Source organism: Meleagris gallopavo, chromosome 2 (genome assembly GCF_000146605.3).
Source record: "Meleagris gallopavo isolate NT-WF06-2002-E0010 breed Aviagen turkey brand Nicholas breeding stock chromosome 2, Turkey_5.1, whole genome shotgun sequence".
NCBI classification, from domain to species: domain Eukaryota; kingdom Metazoa; phylum Chordata; class Aves; order Galliformes; family Phasianidae; genus Meleagris; species Meleagris gallopavo.
Window position 1 is genome coordinate 2,921,341 of NC_015012.2, and position 23,106 is coordinate 2,944,446.

Sequence of the window (23,106 nt, forward strand, 5' to 3'; positions counted from 1 at the left end):
AAGTAGGACCCTGCAGCTTCTGTGCAGGCAGTTGATATGTTTTCTGACAGAAGGACTGCCCAGGTACGGAGTGTCTGCAACTGGAGAACAGAGAAGGGGTGCTTCAGGCCTTCTCAAGTGATGCCTGTGGTGAGGCTATGAAATCCACCTGCTTTTGTTTTAAAATTAGCTTTGATTTCATTCTGATAATCAGTATTGCTTTAATAAATCCATACATCATCAATCTGAAGCAATTTGCAGGGTTTTTCAATTGGCTGAATTTAAGATAAAATAAAAAACAGATGCCTTCAGTTTCACTGTGGCTTAATAAACACATTTCTGTGAGAACCACCAAAAGCGCCTCCCAAAGGCAGAGTGCTGACGGTGGGACAAGGAGGGCAGATGTGCAGGCTGAAGTCCAGGCATTTTGTCTTCTGTGTGTGCCCAGTGGTGACTGGGGCACCCAGCTCTATGCCACCCAGATGGGTGTCTTTCCAGCCACACGTTGCTTTCATGAGGTGACAGGGGTGACGTAAAAAGGGCATTGGTAAAAAGCACCGAGTTCGCAGCCTCCGCTTACATGCTTCGGTTTGTGAAAAAGGAGCAGAGGAAGAGAGTAGGCGACTGTGAATGAAGCTTTACAAAACCAATCCCCACATGCATATTTCATACCATTGTTTATCAAAGTTTTATGAGCATCTGGTCTTGGCCCCAAAATCTCTTCGACTGCATGATTTCTTTTTTTGTCTGTCCGACTGCAGACTGGATCTGCTCTAACTTTTGCCCCTACCAGATGCCCCTGTGCTGGCTCTGTGCATGCCTGGCGCTGGCTCCAGCCGGACACCACCTGTGGACCACAAACCTCTCGCTGTGCAGCGTCTGTTCATGCATTTCAGTTCCCAAGGGAGGATTTATTTTAAAGCACTGAGGTTACTTCAACATTGTTTCTTGTCCTTTCAAACCTGGAGCACCTAGTGTGGAGTTTGGCAGCTGCAAATGGGCTTGGAAGAGAAAGAGCAAGAAGAGGTGAGAACTGGCAAAAAAAGCAAGTTTGGGGCTTCTCACTTGCTGCTCTGCAGAGCAGAGCAGAGCAGGAGAGGATGAGAATGAAACTGAGGACCTCAGGCAGGTTTCAGCTATGCAGGGCTCTGTTTTGTTGCCATATGTTGTAGGAAGAAATCCTAGGGCCTGATTATTTTTTTTTCCTTTTCCCTAGCACCGAGCAATCCCTCAAGACTTCCCTTGGCTCTCAAACCCTGTCTCATCAACATTCATGCACATACTGCAACATTCGTTCATGCACCGCTAAAGGAAAAACAGGTATGTTTCACATTTCACAACAAGGTGTTTTTTTTTTTTTTTTCCCCCTAAACACACGCAGGATTAGAAGTAGTGGGTGTGCGAGAGTTGGTTCCATCTTCCCTGATTTATTGGGCCGTTCTGAGCAAATACCAGAGAGCCTGCCACAAATTTTTTATGTGTATTTGGATGACCAGATACAGTAGGACAACTAGTCCCACTAGTTGTTGAAGAAGCTCTTTTACTTGTTAAGAACACATTTTTTCTTAGACTTGTGAATAAGCAATAGGCATGTTTAATAACTTGAGCGTGGTGATTGCTTTTTTTCCATCCAGAAAAACCCTTGGTCCTGGGATACAATCTACTACAAATTTCAATGCTGGTGTTTGAAATTACCTGCAACAAAAAAGTCTGAAGATTTAAAAAAAAAAAGAAAAATAGGTGTTAATTTTCAAGTCATCGTTTCCTTCAGTATTTCTCTAATTTTTCTTCAGCTCTCATGCTGTATTCAATCTGAAATTTCTAGATGCCTTTGTGAAATTTCAGCGGGACTGCGGAATCATGAGGTTTTGATGCTCTCAGGGAATAGTTTCTAGGAAGGCTTTTTAGCACAGATCTGAAGAGGAAAGATATCTGGAGATGTTACATGCAGAAAGGGTTCACAAATAAGCTTATTTGCCAGATAGGTTTGCTCAGTTTAAGGGGACGTTAGTCATAAGTCTAGACAGCTTAACATGAAGTGACCATCTTACTTCACATTAATGCATCTTGAAAGCCATTTGCATTTTTAGTACTCCACTTACACTCCCAGATCTGATAGATCCAGGAAGCAATGGGTACATTATTCAAAAACTGTGAAGAACAGTAACATTTTACAGTGGTTGGGTCAACAGTCAGCCTAATATTGGAGCACTGACATTTGAGCTTGTGAGACTCTGAGCTACTCCTGGCACATGTTTGATTTCTCAGTTCTCTGTGGTTTCATGAAACTTTGAAGACCAGGACCATTTTACCTTCTTTTTTCCTTTTCCTTTTGGAGAGCATGTTCAGCAGTACTCTGACTTTTGCTCATCATTCACGCACAGGCAGAGGTCACCTGGGGCAGAGGTTGAAGGTGTCAGGTGTGCATTCAGACTCATGCTGCAAGCCTGCAACAGCTGCAACAGCTGCAGCAGCACAGATGGGCAAGGAGAATTGCTTGTGTCTTTGAACTTATTTCCCTGGACTTTCTGGCCCCATGCTTCTCATAGCTCACTGCCAGGGGCATTCGGAACCACTGTTAGCTCCCAGCTGATTTCAGATACAGAACTAAAGACAGAGTGCACAGCAAAAGAAGGTAATGACAGTGCCTTTGAATGGGATGCAGGCACTTACAGAACAATACTAGCTAATAAAGAAGGAAAATTGGCTCCCCCTTTCCAACAACAGGTGACAGCTCAAGAAGAGTGCAGTACCTATCCAGAAAGATACTGCTCCCTTGGCTGATAACCCTTAAACAAAGGTGAGGTGGGGTGGAGAGGGACCCAGTCATTCAGGTGCATTGCTTGCACCTGAGCTCCCTGTATTAGCCATACCTTCTCACCTGGTGCTCAACCACTGGTTCAGGCTGTGACCTGGCAATTCCACTGCACTGGGCTTGTATTAAAATGCTGGCATGAACATCCAGAACTGAACTCCGAAAGAAAGAATCTAAATCTTTAGGCTATTTAAGGAATCCTAAGCTTTAAAAGACATCTAATTGCCTGAAGAAAGGGGTTTTGAGCGCAACAGTGTTGGAGGGAGGAAACCACTTGGGTGGCTGTGCCTGATAGGGAGAAAGTAAGTAATCTTCACGTTGCATTAAAACCTGGCTTCTGCTTCATCTCTGTTCATATATGAGCTAATGTGACCTTTCCTCTAGCCCTGTGCATGTCTGCCACTCTCCATCTAATGTGCCCCCAAAACCTCACCACTGAAATGCACGGGGGAAGAAAGACAAAAGAATATCAGGCACTATGTATTCAGGTGGGCCAATAGGAAATAAAAATGCATATATATATTCTAAATACTTTCTAAATATATTTGTTACTGTATTTTGCTTGGTCTCTACTGAACAAAAGTGAAAATGAGTGAAGTAGATGACAAGCATGCAAGGTTGGACTCAGCTAGAAATGTTTAGAGTATCTGTACTGTAGGAACCAGGTTTTGTTTTTTACTGGCTCCAGCCTTTTGTCTGAACATTTATATATTTCTTGTGCCTAGTAATTACAGCCAAACTGCTTTGTGATTCCCTGAGTGCAAACAGACTAGAAAACAAGCAAAGCTAGGAAAAGCAGGCTCTCAAAATCTGTCCCTAAGTCCAGCAATATGTTCTGTGGGATAAATCTGCTTGCCTTCAGGACTAGCACAAAAAGAAAGAGCTGGCAAAATGGATGTTTAGAAGGTATGATGTTTTCTGCAAAAAAATCCAAGAAGATCTGTATAAGGACTAAAGTGCTAGCCAAGCAAAAATTGGAATGGCTATCTCATAAAAAATGCCCAGCTTTGATCCCCTTCTATTGAAATCATTCACGTTCTCTCGGCAGGAGAGCAAGATGTTCTCTGATGTCTAGCACTTGTCAGTGCAGAGAATGGGACTGGGCCACTTCACACACAAAACAAAGGTGTACCTGCAAGAACTGGAAGGAACCTGGCTTGATGAGTTTGTCTGAAGGATTCGAGCTCTGAGGTCCATAGAGAAGCTAGAGAAGCACAGCAGCATGTAGTCTTTCTGGAGTTAGAAGGCCTGTGGCTGATCATCTGTGTTGCAGGAGAGACCCAAGAAAACTTGCAATCGCTGGACTAAGAAGAAGTGTAACTATTTCCAGAGCAATCACTGCCAAATTAAAATCTGAGTGGCATCAAGAAAAAAGTTAATTGTTTGTTAGCAAACTTTAGTTTTAAGTGTGTAATTAGTGAAGTCAGAAGTATTTATTGAAGTGAATAACTCTTTACTGGGCTGTGGTCTGACCTGATTTTGTGTTTTCGTTTTTTTTTTTTTTTTTTTTTTTCCCATTGCTACTAACGTTTTTGTTAGTTTCTTTTACTTTTATTTTTCTTAGTACTTATTTTTCTTTTTTCTTTAAATTTTTTAGGTAAAAAAAATTGGTTTAAACAAACAAGTACAAACGCATTGCACAACGTTCTTGTAGTTCTTACTTTATTTTTCTAGACATTTTCTTTTCTTATTTTGAAAAAATGGTTAACAAACAGCAACTAAAATAAGTTTACAGTTCCTTGTGCACCAGTTGCTAGTAAAAAGCCACCAGAGGTAGTAGGAAAGGAACCCTACTAGTAGGCTAGTAGGTAGAGGAACCCAAGTTGCCTTGAAGAATCCCAAAAAGTACCAAAAAGGAACTTTTTATGGAGTTGTTAAACATTTTTAAAACCACTGTTAGTCTGCCGGTGTCGTGAGATGCATCATCATAATGCTTTCCATTCGTTTTTGCATGGCCATGGAGGACACTCAGGTGACTGCACTGAGTCACTGAGGCCTGATGCACATAACAAATAGCTGCATCCAGATATCAATGCAAGGAACTTGCTTGGCTACCAAATCAATACCGAAAATTCTTGCCAGTTCTGATCAGGCTTCTGTTCTCTGTATTGGCAAGTGGCACCATCCAATAGCACGGAGGTAGGCAGCTGATAGCCTGTAGTGTGAGCTCACAAAGTACAGTTATTCTTAAAAATGTTCCTGAAGGAGAAGGCACCCCTGTATTCAGACCTAGGACCCAAAGGTGAAAACTCTTACTAGGATTGCTGTGAATGTAACAAACTGTGGGCATCTTTAGGCTAAATGTGAATATAGCACATTGAATTAATCTGTCCTATAATAAATTGAATGTTATGCATGGTCTAAGTAATGTCCTTTGTTATCCATGAGAATCTGTGTGAAGTCGATGCAAACCTCCTGTATGCTCTGACATCCAAATCTAGGTCTGTGCTGTCATGTTTGACACTGAAATCAAAGGAGGTAAGTAGGAGGACGATCATTTCCCATGGCTGAAGAGCAACATAAATACATTAGCTTAATAGTATTAGTTATAAAATGCAGTGATAAGAAAAATGGGTGGGAAAGAAGAGTTCCCATCTGAACCCTAATTGGGACTGTGGGAAAGCTTCAATAAGTAAACCCCGCACCAGGTGAAGGTCATAACAGCTGAATCCAACTTGGGCCAAGTTCATTGAGGTTTTGCAGAACTTTTCATGAATCTGGGCTTAGTTTTGAACTAGCGTGGTCCTAGTTACAGAGTCAGGTGGAAATGCTCTTCTTAAGCTGTCCATTTGAACCTGAAATTTACTATGTGAGAACCTGACACAGACCCAGAGAACGATAGAAGATCCCTGTAAGTGCTGTAGAAATGCCTGGTTCTCGCTGCATTGCTATTCAGACATATTTCACAGCCACGTTTAGCAGGTATGAATGGCCCCAGCCAATTCTTGTTTACACAATGCTTCCATAACATTGTTGGAGGACAGATCTGTGTTAAATACCCAGGGCCAACAAAATGAGACCAAGATGAAATACTTTTTTTCAGATCATTTTATGACTTCAGTGCAAGAAGAGTATTTCTGCCAATTCCCATCCAGCCAAAACAGTAGCTTCGTGGCAGTAATACTTCCATTAGAAAGAGCTAGGCCTTGGCTCTAGCTTCGTGGTACAGCCTCTGCCATTTTGGGCATGATGGACGTGCATCCCATGATGCACCTTCTCCTCTTCAGTGGCAACTACAGCAAGATGCATCTTCAGTTGTGCCTGTCAGCATGCATTTTATGCAGTCCTTCTCTTCCATGGGGCTGCTGGTACACAAATAAAAAGTTAGCAGGAAATATGTATTACCCCTAGAGCTCACATTGCTTTATCATTTGGGCACATGTGCTTTATGGGGTTGGCTGCTGAGGTCATCTGATGCTCTGACGTCTGAAGGGAGAAAAGGCAGCTTGTAATGGCTCATCTGTAGAGCAGGAAAGAGAGGATCCGATGTTTGTTTTTTTTTCCAAGTGCATAAAAAAATGTAGCAAGTGTGCTTGGTGAGCAGAGAATGTGCTCTGCAAGTGCTGCTGTGGGTTTATAACTCAGTCTGCACGGTTGTGTTGCTGGTTCTGGATCCAGGGAGGCTCTTTGGGATGGTGGGATGGTTCAATATTCTGTGACATAGCAGCTGCCAGTGGCCAGTTGTTGGCAAACAGCAGTGCTGTAAGCCAGCAATTAATGTGGAGTACACTGAGTGGTCTCACAGAGAAATCATATAACTCACAGAAAAGCATCACATAAGGAAATGGATATACAGTCAGAACAGCATAAGAAATAAATTAAAAAAGCAACAGAAGTCTTGAACACGAGTTAGGTTAAGATGTGTAGCCAGTCTCTCAGCTGGTTTCATTTAAAGGAGTTTCTACTGAAGTCTGAGAGCCTGGTGATGCTTGGCTGCGGACGTGGCCACTCATTAAATTGGTTTTATGTGCTTTAAAAAAAATGTTTGCTGCTTTCAGAAGAGTGTGTCCTGTGAATGAAATGCTTCACTTTAGGGTGATATGTTGTGACTTATGAAAATTTGAAATACCTGTTATGGTTTGGCTCTCACTTTGCAGAGACTGTGTTTGTCAGGCAGTGATTGAAGTGGCAAATCAGTATTCTCCGTGCTGGAATTTCCAGTGGGGAGGCAGATAGCTGCAAAACATCAGTTTTAAGAATAAAATATAATGAAACAAGCAGGAATAAAAAAGTACTTGACAGGCAAATTTGGTGTTACACGTTCTGCATTTCTTTTCAGTCTTTCAAACTTTCTGAACACTGTAATTTGTTTCTAGTGTTAGCATCACTATCATCAAAGATGTTGGACTCTATTAGCTCAGCTGTCTAAGGGATGTCTTTTTAAAAAGGAAGAGATTGGGAAAAAAAATCCAAGAGGAAGTTCAGCCACTTGAGTTTAAGCATAATCACTTTTCTTAACACATCTCATTTGCAATCAAGGCAAAGATGACAGGAGAAATTTCAGCCCTCTACTCTTTTGCCCCAGGCTGGGGAAAGCAAAGGCACAGAGTTTTTGTGTTAGCTGTAGTTCCACTGAGGTCACTCCTTCAAGGCAGGACTGCTGTGTGATGTGACTTTATCCACAGCATGGACAGAGATTTTGGTTTAACAAAACCTGTCATTTTATGTAACAGCTCAAAAGTTTGACTCAGTGGATGTTTCTTCCTACCCATCATTTTTCCAAGGGTAGGAATATAGGGACCCTCTCCCCAGCTTTGACATTAATAGTAGCTTACTCAGTCAAGAGCAGAGTAAATGTAGGATTATGAGAGTGGAGAGCAATAGATGATCACCAGTTATGTGGGGAAGAGGTGTGGATAGTCCTGGTCAAGGCTCTACACTGAAATAGAAGAGATTAGAGGTTACACACTAGCATCAGCACAATCTCCCAACCTCAGCATGACACTTATTTCTTCTCAGAAGGTGATGTTAGTCCTTCTCTTCTTATTTTGCCTCTTAACTATGCTGGTGTGAGCAGCTAGCAATGGGCGCTGCTGCTGTGCCAGTGTCCTGTTCCTTATCTGGCAACGGGGATGCAGAATATGGGATGGAGAATTTTTAAATGTTAGGATTCAAATGTTTTTATTCTGGAGTTTTAGCATTTGCCCTCCCTTTTGTATACTGCCAGTTATGTTCTTATGAAAGCCTCTACGATGTTCATCAGATGTACTTCCTAAAATGAACATGCCAGGAGATGGATTTGGCTCTTTCCTAATAGTAATTCCCTACTAGGAAAAACAAACAAACAAACAAATAAAAACCTGACTTCAATTTTTCCAGTGCTATTAACAGGTTTTGCATAACCGTACTAGGAACTGAGGGACGTTAGAACTACAGGTGAACCTTGGAGGCAATGCATGTACTTGCAGCCATGTGGTCTCTGCTTTCACTTGTTCATGTATTATTTGATTAATCTGGGTTGTTTTGAGAAAGGATCTCAGAGATCCAGCACCTGATAGGTCCAAGGAATTGTGGAAGGTGCAGCATCACTTGATTAAGAGAGAGACTTCAGAAAGTGTCTGCCACGATTACACCATGAATGATGGAAATGCCTACAGAGAAATCTGTCCCATGAAGAATCATTACAGAATTTAGGGTGGATATATGGCAAGATGAGGGGTTTTCTGGAGGAAAGTGTGTAGGATGAGGTTGGATTTAGTCAAATAGAGAGAACATTGAGGTAATTATACTAGGCAATGGGGAATGATTTTACAGAAGTGCTTGATGCTTTGCAGCCTTGCTCTTTGGTACAAAGCCATATCTTTTCAGAAGTACTAGAGTTACAATCATAGCCAGTTAACAACATCCACAGATTGATAAAATGGAAGAATGACAAAATTCCCTTTTTTTCCCTCTGTGCACCTTTGGACAGGAAAACTAAGATATCAGACCACCTGGGGATTAAAAAGCATTTGATGTATCTGATGTCCAGAACAGATGATAGAAGACATGGGCAGAAGCATGTCTGCCACCATCCTTCCACGAAAGCCCTGGATGCCCAGTGACAGGAGAGCACCAGGAGAATGGTCCTCAGTTGTCAGCCAGGTGTGTATGCATTCTCCTGTCCCACTGGAGAAATGATACAGGGGTCATCACAGCCCTCATCCTTAGAGAACATTTTGCCAATACATTTGGAAGTTTTCCCCCCAGTTCACCTACTGCTTATGATGACCTATCGCTCTTAGTAGGAGAACAAAAATTGTATTTTTAAATTCAGAAAGTCTGCTCACCAGAGACCGATCCTCTGGAGGAAGAAGCTTCCCAAAGCATGGATTTATGGGAGCTCTGTGTTTTTTGCTAGTCCCAGCACATATGGCAGCACTGGCCCTTGTGGCCCAATGGTTTGGGACTCATTTGAGCAGAGGCTGACCCAGATTCCAGTTCTCTCTGACTGACTAAGGTTAGGGATTTTTTTCCCCCACAGTAAACCCTCCAAACAAACAAACCATCTGGAAAACTTCCACCAAATATCTTAATGGTACTTGAGGCCTTGGCTTCTTAGTGGCATCAAATGAAACAAAAGCACCTCTCTGACAGTAGCAGGAACCATTCTGATTGTGGGGGAAAATAATCTTCAAACATGTGTCCTGGTGAAAATACTTCAGCTGGGTCAAGTAATGCTTGTGAAATATTCTCTGCTGTTAGTTTGATTTGCTCAGTGAAGAAACTTAAATTTAATGGGACTCAGTGGAAAAGGACCAATCAAGAAACACTGGAGAAGCTGAATGTGTAACATAAATACTTGCAGTTCAAACCAAACAATGCCAGTGTTGTACTATAATCAGGATACATTTTTCAAACAATCCCTCCTGATATTCCTCACTAGCTGCTGCAGGTAGCATACTTAGATGACTATTACATAAGATGTATTCAGATACCTAAATGAATGTTTACTGATCTTGCTCTCTCTTAGTCATCCTCGCAAAGCACTAAAAAAGCAGTGTGCTAGTGTTGGGCACTTCTTAAAATAAGTAAATGTTCTGCTTGTGATAGAAGTTGCTGGATGCAGTATTCAACTTTGCTGTAGCTTGACTGATCTTGACCTGATCTTAAAGGGCTTGAAAGGCTAATCCATTCATTCCTATTCCAGACACACGGATTAGGCTTCTGTTGAAACAACTTGCATTTTTGAAAACAGCAACAAACTGCAATCGGCTTTGCAGTTTTCAGTCTGATAAATGATACTGGCTCTTGTGCCTTCCTTTTTGCACTCCCTGAAGAGTGCACCTACTCTTCTGGTCTGCCATGAGGCATTCCTTTCAGCTGGTAAATTCAGTAGGTAGAGTTTTCAGGCATGGCTTCTTAAACTCTGATTTGGTTTTGCTGTAGTGCTTCAGTATGATTTGACCTGTTGAGCTGTCTTGCGTGTGGGCTTCGAGTAAATGTTATCTTGGCTCAACATGCACTTTCTTTTGTGGATTTTTCAGCATCTCATGAGAGAATACTTGTGGCTTTGCTTCCCATTTCTTCATTCAGTTATGAAATGGGAACAGAAAAGTTTGGCAATCAGATCACACACTGGTGCATTTGGAACTATGCTGGTTGGTGTCATCTGGGGAAACTGAGCTTGAATATGTCCATGTGTGCCCATGCACATTTATCCACTGTCCACACATATAGGTGTTTTGTGTGCATGTGCACCCTGCTCTGTAAGTCTATACTTAGAAAATAAGTTCTGGTTAGAGAACTATTAATTTTCATGCTGATGGGTGTGCCTCTCAAGCTGCTGAGCAGAAAGTAATGGTGTGTTCAGAAGCTGTGCACAGCTTATACATATGAGTCCCCACTTGCTGATGCTTGTTACCAGCCAAGAAGTTCAGAGTCTCAGAAGAGTGGTACCTGAATTTCTTACACTTAGGGAGCTTAAAATGCAGCTGGCCCAAGAAACTGGATCTGAATGGGGTGGTCTGGTGAGAGCGTTCATACTGGAGAAGTAGGACCTGCTGGGAACCCTTTGAACATGCTCACGTATCATGTGTGCATTCGTCCATGTCCCCATTCCCACCTGGCATGATAAAGCCTCACATACACTCACAGAGCATAGCATGCCCCGCTCTTGGCCAGTGCTGTGCCCACATCAGTCAGTCAGCAAATTGCTCACTGCTGAGTGGATCAATTCAGCGTTGTTTGGTGCATCCTTTCCCCATGTATCATCAGCAGGCAGCGTCAGCACAGTGCCCTTTTGTAATTATAAACTGGACAATTTTCTTGTGCTTGTTAATATGATACTGCATAAATCTGCCCAGTGGCCCCTCACTACCCAGCTCCTTGCAGATGCTTGGCTACCTTGGAGGCTTGGTTGCTGCATGCATCAGGACCGTGATGCCAGGTGCTTGGTGAAGACCTTGCTGCGGCCTTTGTGTGGGCAGATAGGTGACCTCAGGAGATATGGGCTTCCCTTCAGTTTGTCTGGGGCTGCTGCTTGAAACAGGGATGGTGCTTATTGGCAAATGAGCCCTATGTAAAGTTTCTTCTGTGTGAAGACCCTGTTATGAGTCAAGTCGCCTCATACAGTAGCTCAGGCAGTTGGAAAGTGTGCTTGATCCCAGACTGGAGGGTTCCGATGAGCTCGTACAGACTACTGGCCAAAACCCTTTTCAGAATTGTGCCCAAAGTACTGGCAAAGGTTCCTTTTGCTATGTTTCTGCTGTCACAACAGCTGTGGAAATGTGTCCCAGAAGGGAAAGCTGCCTATGGGCACCAATGCTATCGCTGTGCTCTGTGCAGTGTTCTGCTTGCTGGGATAGTTTATGGGGCTTCTTGGCAGAGCTGGAAATACAATAGCATCAATCGCCCATCAAAGGAGAGACCCCAAAAGGGTAATTACTCACTGCATATTCACAGCCTGCTGATGGTGGCAATAGTTTGCTCACCAGCCTGCGTGTGTGGACCATAGTAACACATACTGCTCCTGTCATTCATGTGGGCTGTTACACTGACAAAGAAAAAGGATTCTCTTACTGTCTGCCATACTGACCTTTAGAGTGTTTGCTTTTCAATCAGCTTTAAGAAGACGAGCTCGAACTCCCCAGCTTCAGCTAGTTCAGTACGCCAACACTCTCACCCAAACATTTGCCAAGATAATGCCGAAGAGACAAATAAACACAAATTGTTTTTTCAGGTGTAAAATCAACAGATCAGATGCTGACCTGAGCTGTGGTTGTGAGTCCAGCCCGTGTTGTGTTTGAAGAATACCACTGCATCATTTACACTTGCAAACCCTTTGTAATCTTAATCTCTTTGTTGCTTTTATGTTATGCTGGCCCCCCAAGGTTAAAGAAAGAGATTTAGACCTTAAACACAAATCCAGCCTTCAAGCTCTGGAATTATCTTTGCCTTTAAATGCAACTGATCAATGCCCATTTCTTTTGAAAATAAAACCCTTTTGAACCTTGAAAGCCTTCCACTGTTGAGCTATGTCTAAGTGCCACATGGGGAAATGGGCAGAAAAAAGCCCATTTTTCCCTTAGTGCTTGCATTAGAGGTCCTAAAGTTCAGTCCGACGCAATCAATTTAATTGGTGCTAGCTCTAGTGACAAATTATACTGGTTTACACTCAAGTGTAGCACAGATTCCTCAAACACTGGGAAAGAAGGGAGATACACTTCTTGGTCTCTACTTAAAGAGGGCAACAGTATTGGAAAAGGAGCACATTTAATTTATCACTGTCAGAGCAGGTGCAAAGTTTAATTCTAACTAAAAGCATTAAACAATTAACCCAGACAGTCAGGCCCTTCTGAAAACGCTCAGTTGCAGAGAACACATGGACCAGATTACCAATGGAAAAAGTCATGGCTCTTCTTTTATTTAAATGAATATCTTTTACCTCTTAAAGAAAAAAAAAAAAGGAAAAAGGGAGAATGGAAAGGAAACGGGAAAGAACTTTGTAGCCCTCTGTAACCACTGAATAAAATCCAGAATAAAAAACGTCCACCACCATGGCAGCAAACAGCTGTCTTTTAAGTATCTCATTGATCTTTGATACTGTATGAATTAGGAAATCTATACTTTATAGGCTGCCAATATGAGTTCTCTGTAGCATGTATGCATGTTCTTTTTAAAATGTCCAGCTACTATTTTCTTGTGAAAGGTTATGTTTTCATTAAGTTAGATTTTATTCCTTTGACACATTAAAGAAATATAAGAAATCTTTACAAGTTGGGTGCTACTTGACCAGGGGCATTTGTGACCCAAAGTTTTGATTTCAAGTAGGAAATTCCCCTGGATGAGAGTCCCATTGAATAAAGTCACTAAACCCATGCTTTAATCTTCCCTTAATTAGCAAACTGAAGTCCCACAGCTATAAAGACACATTGATACTTGCTTGAAATTAAAGATATCATGTGCTTTGGCAGGTGTTGAATGAGGAGCAGTGTAGTACAGGTGGTGCAGAACTTAGGGCTAAAAAACATGTTCTGCAAGACAGCTGTGGAGCAGCTCTCTCAGGCTGCCAATCTGAGTTGAAGTTTTGAATCCATGGATCGTGCATTCATAGTAAAATCCATCTTATCAGGATCTAAGAGAAGAGACCCTCCAAGAATGATTGAGTCTCTTGTCCAAAAGAAATTTGTGTCTTTTGTGAAGAAGAAAACTCTACTGTAGAGTTAATGAGTGAAGAGCCCAAATCCTTGATGGCCTCCCTGGGCACCCTCACCATCTTCTGAAAGTGTGTAAAAATTCCTGTCATTTCTAGTGCATTTTGTGTCAGTCTAAATTTGAATAGCCAAGGCAATTTAGAAGTCTGTCCTTTCTTTCTGAGCCATTATAAAATATGTCTGTGGAGGATAAATCGTTTCATTATATTCCATTATTTTGTGGATCGTTGTAGATAACGTGCTGGTGATATCCAAACAATGATAATAATAATATTGTTCCCACTCCAGTGTCATTGGCATATTCCCTTCTTCCCACCGTTATTTCAGCATCATTACAATGTCTCATTGCTTAGACCTCAGGTAGCCAATTTTGAAGCAATTCATCCTCACAAGAAATGCCAACTGTCCATGTCAGGTGCTCAGACTGTGTTTTTCAAATTCGTAGGTATGAACATTCAATCTGAAGGGTTTGGTTTCTTTTGATACTGTGTAACTAGAGCTGATGTGATCTTAAGTTAAACATATTAGTGCTATAAATAAATATATGAATATATACACATTTCAAAACTACTCAAACATACTATTGAGCCAAAGGCTCATTTTCAGACATGCAATAAAGGTAGAAATTACTTGAAATTACATGCGATCTTTGCTTATACATCTGTGAATCAGAATTTAACTCTATAATTTATAGAGAACTTATCCCCAAGAGAAGTGGAGCAGCAAATAAATAAGGTGCATTTTCTCTTGGTGGACTTCACAGCCCATGCTGCATGCCTGCATCCCTCCCTTGGCACTTTGGGCATGGCGCATTTAGCAGAAACTTCTCAGAGGATTCCAAGGACCCTCTCTCAAGCACCGCTAAGTACAGGGGTAAATCACCGAATTCACACTGCATCCTCCACAGCTGACATCTGCTGTATGGTAAGGGAGAGTTTGGTCTCTGCCTCTACTTCTCTGGAGAAGGATCTGCATAGCGGTGATGTTTCCTGTTCTGAAGCAGGGCCGTGTACCGGAGAGCTAGCATGGGCTGGAGGGCTCAAGAGGTGGTGGGAAAGCACCCGCTCACTGCAGGCAAACCAGGAGATGATTTTTCCTTTGTGGAATCCCATTGAAAACAACATAAATAAATAAATCCTCACCAGACTAACAGACCCTAGAACAAGGGTAAAGGCTGCAACTTTTAATTGTATTGTAAGTAAGCTGTTCTTCTGCTTTTAGCCCAGATAAACCCTGAGGCTCTGTGCTGATTTTCACTGCGTTTCTTTCTTTAGGGTAAATAAACATAATCAATTTAATCTTAAACCATTTTAAACAGGGAAAATAATTTTTCTTTTTCCCCTTATTGTTTAGAAAGACATCAGAAACTATGCCAATTTTGAGGTGACGTTTTCCTGTAAGCGCTTCCAACCGGGAAGAACTTGTGCTCTTTACTGGGAGAAGAGAAGGCTGAGGCTTTTGCCCCATGCAACTTTCTGGGAAACCCTCGAGAGTACCTGGGAGTGGAGTCGGGGAAGAGAGGCCCAACTGAGGCACTGCTGAACAGGCCTGGGACTGCCAACTTGAACCAACCCAAGACAAGGCACTAAGACTTGTCCTCAGACTTGCACTGGGGCTGCAGGTGTGTCACGAAACATTTATGAATGTGTTTTCTTGGAAAAGCTGGATGGAAATCTCATGACTACAGGTTCACTGGGGAACATCTCCAGTTATTGCTGGTTTTAGTTATTTTCTGTGTTGGGAATGGTGCCAGATCATTGGCCAAAGGGGAGCATGCTTTCAGGTTGGTGGGCTTCCAACAGGAGATCTCTGTGTTCTTCAAACCAACCCATCTCCCTAGTAGGCTCTTCAGTGTGAAAACCAAAGCACCCCGAAGCTGAAGTTAGTCTTTTTCGTGCCTCCATTTGGTTCTGTGGAGGTGGTGGGTGAGACCAGGACTAATTTGAGCAGATCCTGGAGGAAATCTGAACGTGTGGGAGTGCCTGGGATCCCATGAGAAACAGCAGAAGGAAACACAGGGATGTATGGGCAACTTTGCTGAGATATTTTCATGTCTCCTCCTCTCTTTCAGTGATTTTAAAATTGTTTTTATCCCTTAAAGTGTAAAACATTTATTACAAATACCAACACAAATTTCCTTTCAGTAGGATAAACACTCAGCTGTTCCACTTACTGGAATGCTATAACACAAACAAAAATAAACGCAATGATTTTTGCTGTGAATTCCTCCTCTGGTATGAAGTAGTATTTCTGCATTGTAATCAAAGCAGTGTTTATGTTTGCCTCAGAGCAATGGAGGGTGAATTATAGGATCCCACATGTACTCTTATATAGTGGAAAGATAAGGAGCATGGAGCAAAGAAAAAAGTGCAAGTGACCCGCTCAGTAACAGCACCAGTGTTTGGTTGCAGGTAGCAGTTGGATTGGTATAAGTGAGGGCAAAATGAGAAGCCCTGGCTATATCCTTGTGTAAACCACCAGACTCAGGGTCTTGTCTGCTTTTGTTTACCCAACACTGGGCTGCACCAGGCTGAAAAGATAACAAAGGTGAGTTGGGATGGTATGCAACTTATTTTACACCAGTTTTGTGTGTTGGCTTTCCCAAGTTTTCTTTAAGATTTTTCTTATGACCTTGAGGATTAGCAACTGTTACAATTATAAACTTGAAATAACATATAATCATTTAAGAACAGGAGCTGTGACTTTTGAGATAAACATCATCAAATTTTTGAATATGAGGATTTGCTCTGACTGTAGTATTTTCAGCTTTGTTATATACTATAATGTTAAAATATAAATGTCTAAAGCTTTTGACTGTTACAGTCATAACATAATAGTAGTAGCCAACTAATTTGGCCCAAAATGAAAAGTCATAATACAGTAATAGTCAAAATATTTTCACCATCTGTAAGTTATAGTATAATGTAAGAATCGAGTTAACAAACTGGAAAGAAAAAAAAACAACAACAAAAACACCCTTAAATTTATGAAAATGAAAGATTTTAATCACACCACAATCAATCGTTTTGATGAGGTCAAAATCAAATACCATTTTTATTTTTCTACCATAGCCTCTCATGCTCAGTTTCATGTGAAAATTTGGAGTTTCCCTTGCAGTGAAAGTCCTTTGCTGTCATTAGTGGGATGGCTTGGGATGCTCTCCTCAGTCATAGTTGTGCCACCATTTTTTCCAGTGCGACGTGCCATTATCCTTGATAGCATCACGAGGCAGTGAACTCTACGGGCTTAATTGCACATTGGGTTTTTTTGTGCGTCCTTTTACACTGGTTTTATGTTCATAACTCTCAGCTTATCCATGTGCCTGCCTGGCCCGGTGCTATGGGGAGCACAGAATACAGTCGTGCAGCTGAAGTTGAAGGTGCAGAATCAGAGATGTTCAGTGAAACAAGAGCAGTGGGAAGCTCCAGTCTGGACTGTTTGACCAGAATAGGTGTTTGTATTTCAAGAAAGCAGATTTTGCACCTTGGCAAGCGAGACTGTAACAAAACCATGTTCCTACTGTGCATGCCTGGGACAGTGAATGTGGTGGGGAGAGCAATGCCCAATGGGAAAAAGCTAAAACAAAAATCTACCCTCGCCAAAGCTGTGCAGGAGCACAGGAGACAGCGGTCAGCAACAGTGCACAGAGCTGAGCCTGGTGCTGCCTAGCAGGAGGAGCTGTGCCTACTGTGAGTGCTGGGAAGCACTTGGCAGTGAGCTCCCGAGGCATGTCTGCAATCAGAGAAAATGCTCTTCTGAGACACTGAGCCTGGGTCTGTCCCTGGCCTTTTGTTAAAAGTCTCTGTTTTGCTTCCCTGAAGGAGCAGTAGTCAAAAAGAAAAGCCCCTCATAAACACACGCGTGCTAATTCTGGCCAAGTGTGGAAAGGTTTTTGTTGATACGCTCTTTAAAAGCACGATCTGTTTTCTGCTTCCAGTTAAAAAGGGTAGTGGCAGTCTTTAGTGGCTGTGTCAGTGTAGCCCATATTATTATGTACAGATGTGCCAGCTGCAAGTAGGCATTATCTCTTTGATAGTGCTAAGCACTTTACAGTGGGTCAGAGAAGTGCAGCTCTCAACCAATAGATCTAATTGCAATCCTTTTATGTTCTCTATGATTGCCGGTTTCTCCAGCACTATAAACAAATAGTAATCAACTAAACCTGTTACCTCTGAGCAGCAATGTCACGATATGAAGTATTAACTGTTCAAAATACAGTAATGATGGTTTAAAACTGTATTTGTTCTCAAAGGTAAAAAATAAGGAAAATCAGGAGCATGAGCACTGGCAGCATGAAGAGCCCTCTGGCTCTCTTTCATCTAATGAAAAATTGTGTCTGTATATGACATGTTTTATGTGGTCAAATACAGTGTAAATATTGTGTACATCTTTTGCTATAGCAACAACATATTAACAGTACCACAAATAATCTCTGCCTCTGAATCTACATTTTTATGACATCATTATGCTAATACAAGCAAACTTATATTTTGCTATGAATCTAATACACCTCAAATTAATCCATTTGTATTCCTATAATCCAGGCAACTTTTCTCACCTCAAGAAATATTAGGTGCAGTCACACATAGGGTAGGCTCAAGCCGAGAGAGGAGAGGGATGTGTTCTCATTTGTTTTTTCCTATCTCAGGAACATTTTGGTGGAATTCCTTTTTGTCGGTACTCAAACTGAGATGTTTCTGCCCTGTGCTTGGAGCATTTCCTCTGCCATGTTTGCAGCAAACTGGACTGCACTGGGCTCAGAAAATGGCCCCAGGAGCTGGATCCCAGGGCAGGGGTTGGTGTGGTAACTCCTGATGTGGAGCTCAGGGGCTGGTGATGCTTGGCTGCGCGCAGTGGCTTCATTCAGATGTGGAGATTCAGCTCCTCGGGTGCGAGGGATCTGGTGGGAGCAGCTCAAGGTGCCCCAGCCCGTGCCAGGGGCAGGACCCTGCTGGTGCTATCCGCTTTCCAGAGCACCTCACTCATCCAGGAATGAGGGACGGAGTCTGGGAATTGCAATGTCTTTAAAACGAAAATAAGCTTTTGTATCAGCCAGCTGGCGAAAGAATAAAAGACTGTGCTCACAAGATGCAATCAGAATTCAGCAGTGTTTTATTAAACATGTAATATTATCAAACTAAACAAAAGAGCCCTCAATGGCTGATAATACAATGCGATACAATATATTCTTTTTCTTGTGGTGTCATTCATGCAAAAGTATCATTGAGCATTTGGCTTCCTTGACAAGCTGCACATGTAAATACCAGTGCGGTGCATGGGCTTGACAATGGGACATGATGTGTCCCGCAACTCTCCGTGCTCATTTTATTTTGTCTCCAGATAACTTCTGCTGATGCTCAGGGAAAAGATGCGGGCTATGTAATGAACTGGAGAAGTACCTAGGTGTAATGGCCTGCTAAGGACCATTTCTGATACCACTTTATTACATTCATTCCTCAGAGACAGCCCTGTTTGCACACAGCTGCCCTTTTACCCCTCAATGCAAGTTCTGCAAATCAGTACCTCATTTGGCATATTTTGTTGGTTTTTATATTTTGCTTTAAGTTTGTTTTTATAGCACCTAACAAAAGCTGGTTAATAATGGATAAAATCCTGTGAACGAAACCAGATGTGTGCATCATCTAGACATGCATCTTCTCTGTTTTCATGTCTAGTTTTGCAGCAGTGGAAAGACATAGACCCAGAGCAAAGTCCTGGAGCTTGCACCTGGTCCAGATGCAGGGGGCTCCCAATACAGACGCTGCCTGCACATCACTGTGATGCTGCTGCAGGAGAAACGGCAAGGAGGCAGGAACTGGTGGCTTTGGTTTGCCGGAGCATTGCTTCCCTTCCTCCACCTCTCAGGCAGTCCAGCCTTGGCAATGCCTCTGTGACAAAGTGCAGAGCACCCAGGTGAGGGCAACCTGAGAGGTGAGCAGTGGATGGTTTTTCTACTCACATAGGGTTGGACTTGTGCTTCCCATTGCTCTGCAAAGCAGGGAGCCTGTGGGTGGTTTCAGATGATTTCTAACAGCTTTTAGGTGCTCCCATATTGTCTGAGAGCCCAGCACCGTACCACAAGGGTGCTCAAGCCGGCCTGGGGTCCTGCTCAGGTGTCTGTGCTGCAAGGGCAGCCCCAGCATGGCAACGGGAACACCAGAACTATCCCATTTGCTAATCCATCTTGAACGGTGCAGAGGGCTCTTCTGAATGCAAGGTGACAATGAATCAAGCCCTCAAATTGGTTATAATTATCTGAGAAGAATGATCAACAATTAAATTGCATTATTAACTCTTGATCTCACTGGAAATACGTGCTGTCTTTCGCCCTCAAGCACTCAAGGTACAGCTTCCCTCGACTATATTTAGTCCCTGAATTTTGGCCCCATAAGGGACTGAGGACTGAACAATCTTTCAATTAAAAAGAGAAGAGAGAAGTGTGCCTGGCCTCCATCAGATCAGCAAAGCAACTTTGTTGAAAGGTGTTTGTGAGCAGCAGCCCAGGAGCAAGCTGGCTGAAAAATCTTTTCTTCCCTGAAGAATCCCAAAGGCAAAGCAGCAGCACAGAAAAAAATCACTAAGAAGCGCTAACCTCGTAACATACAGTTTTTGCTAAAAATATATATTAATAATATATTATTGAGCGGGCATAGATGAAGAAGGCCTGGGAAAGCGTAAGCAATAAGAGTGTGAGCAAGGTCAGTGTTCCTTGCCCGAGGACTGCACAATCAATAAGATCTGGTCAATACCTGCTTTATTACTACACTACCACTCCAAGCAAAATCATTTTTACATTAAGAATATATTTTGCAAAACTGAATTAACGATATTGAATATTTTGCTCTTTGATATGACTAGCCTTCAAAATCAAATTATTAAATACAGAGAAAAGCATATTGGCTCAGCTAGGAGGTATTTTTTGTGCCTGGAAAGGACGTGGGCAGTTTGTGCCTCCTGTTTGTGTGGGGGCAGATGACTGTGCTGAGCAGTGAAATGCGAAGCACTTTCGTTTAGGTTCCAGAATACTGCTTTGTGCTTCATGGTTGAGGTGAGAAGGAGGAAGATAAGTGGGTAGAACTGAGGACAGCATGAAAATCCTGCAGGAACTGAATCTTACAATCATAGAATCATTAATGTTGGAAAAGGCCTCTAAGAGCATCTTGTCCAACCCTCCCTACATCCGCACCAGGCCCAGTAACCACTCCACCACATCTACCCTTTTCTTGAACACCTCCAGGGAGGGTAAGGTGAATACACCACTTCCCTGGGCAGTCTGTTCCAGGGCTTTGCCACTCTTTCTGGGAAGAAATTTTACCTAATATCCAACTTAAAAACTGAGATCCTCTCCACTTCGCCCTTCTAAAGCGACATGAGTTGATTTTTCTGAGGCATCTCTGAGATCTTTCCAAGAGAATTTTTCCCCTGCTTGAAGACCTCAGAGGAACAGGAGTAAGCAGGCACCAAGTAGCAGCTGGAGGAGGGCAGATGATGAGTTCAGCGCCATGGTGCCCTGCCTCGTGTTCTGTATAAACTGCCACTTTGGAGCAATAATTCTGCCTCTCTTTACAAGTACCAAATTATCTAAAGTCCTACAAACTCCAAGGGGATCCCTGTCAAAACAGCAGAGATGCTGTCATACTGCTTTTGTGGCTCTTTAAGTCTTTCCTGATGCCTTCAAGAGAGCACGCAAGGTTTTAACCCGGTGAGGCTGCTGGGCTGTGGGGCTCAGGACCCGACTTGTGAGAGGGGAGACTGTCATTCTCTTCGCCTCTCCTCAGAATCTTGAAGCCTCCAGGAGCACTTTTGTTTATTTTCCTTTGAGAGCTCTGAAGCCCTGGCCTGAATGCTGGCAGTTATGGCTGCAATTAAGGAGGGCTTTCACAGCACCCGGCGGCAGCAACCGCCTCTGTTTAGCCTGACATCGGAATTGAGGAATTCTGCCTTAATTAGCTCCCGTGTAAGAACAAGGTAAATAGCTCTTTATCTTCCAGCAGCACCAATGCACTGACTTCCTAGCCAGGTTCGTCGGTCCCTGCCCACCTGACATGACTGGAGTGGTGTGATGCCAGTGCAGAACCACTGGTATTCCTGGGAGAAAGCTCTGAGCTTTTGTAAACATTTCTCTTGCAGATGGGAGGAAGGAGTGTAGCATCCAATATGGATTTAATGGGTGGACTGTTCAATGGAGTCCAGAGGGTGGTGGTCCATGGCTCAATGTCTGGGTGGAGATGCTGGGACCAGTGCTGTTTAATATCTTCATCAATGACATCAACAGTGGGGTCAAATGCACTCTCAGAAAGTTTGTGGATAATACCAAGCTGTGGGGGTGTTTGACACACCTGAGGGATGGGATGCCATCCAGAGGGACATATAGATAGGCTTAGCAGTGGTCCTGATGGTGAGTGGCCTTTTAGTATCTGAAGGGGAGCTAAAAGAAAGAAGACAGCCTCTTTAGAAGGGTTTGTGCTTATAAGACAAGGGGAATCTTTATGAGGGGAGATTTAGATTGGAAATAGTCTTTTACAGTGCGGGCGGTGAGGCAGTAGCACAGGTTGCTCAGAGATGTGCTGGAAAGCCCTGTTCCTGGAGACATTCAAGGTCAGGCTGGATGGGACTCTGAGCAACCTGTCTGAGCTGTAGATGTCCCTGTTCATTGCAGGGGAGTTGGACTAAATGACCTTTAAAAGGTCCCTTGCAACTCTAAAGATTTTATCTAAAGACTCTTTGATTTTATAATTCTATGATATTTGGTGGACATGGAGCAAGGCATGAATGAGTTGTATCAACAGCACTGGCAAAGCTAATAAATTAAGGAAATGAAAGGGAAAAAAAAAGTCTCTATACCCTCTTCACACAGCAGTTTGCCTGTACGGCACTTGTTTTGGAGAATTCACAAACTTCACGTGGGTGATTCATGCTATCTTCATCCCCGATGTTGTACCAAGACACACCACCTGCTTATGAACACAGGAAATCAAGGGAAACGCTCACAACGGCTGAAATTGACCCTCAGGCCACCTGGATTTCACTGCTATTGGAATGCTCACACTGCTGGGAGATGAATGAACTCAATGACAAAGGCTGCAAAGCAGTCTGTGTGGCAGGGATCCCTGAGGGGCTCCTGCTCCCTGGGGCCCTTCTCCTGTGGGCACCCCACAGCGCAAGTACTGGGAGGAGGGCCAGCTGCTGGTGTGGTGGTGGCTGTGAACTCAGGCCTTGGGCAGAGAGCAAATACCTCGGAAAGGCATAATGGTGTTGAGCTAGGGAACATTTGCCACTGTGATAAGGGACTTCCATTTGTTACCTTTATTTTGGCTTAGTGCACTGGAACGCGTTGGCCTGGAGGTTGTGATGTTTACGGTGTCAGCCTCTGCTCAGCATCTATGACAATGGAGGGTTTCCTCCTATCTGTGATCCACATGGAAAAGCTCTCTGTGGTGAGCAGGACAGGCATGAGACCTTAAATAAAACCAACGCTAATTTGAAGCCCAAGCAAAAGGAGGGACATGGGGAGGGAGAAGATCAAATAACTCTGCTCATCCTCACATATGCATTGTAGTTGGCAGTCAGCTTGGTGGCAAACTTGTTGGCATGACAAAATCCCCCAAATATCCCCTCCAAAACACTGACCCATTGAAGAGAGTTGCTGCCCCGGGGGACAGACTGCCCATTGCTCTC

At 43.0% G+C, this 23,106-nt stretch overlaps 1 long non-coding RNA gene across 2 annotated transcripts in view; it reads left to right on the forward strand.

Annotated features, from left to right (window-relative positions):
* LOC109365790 overlaps positions 1–18,865 on the forward strand; it is a 45,805-nt gene extending 26,940 nt beyond the window's left edge. For both annotated transcript variants that reach the window (XR_002111493.1, XR_002111494.1), the window contains 3 exons: positions 1,196–1,299; positions 8,706–8,878; positions 14,782–18,865. This is a non-coding gene — a long non-coding RNA (uncharacterized LOC109365790). The remainder of the gene's footprint in view (positions 1–1,195; positions 1,300–8,705; positions 8,879–14,781) is intronic.
* The last annotated feature ends 4,241 nt before the right edge of the window (positions 18,866–23,106 follow it).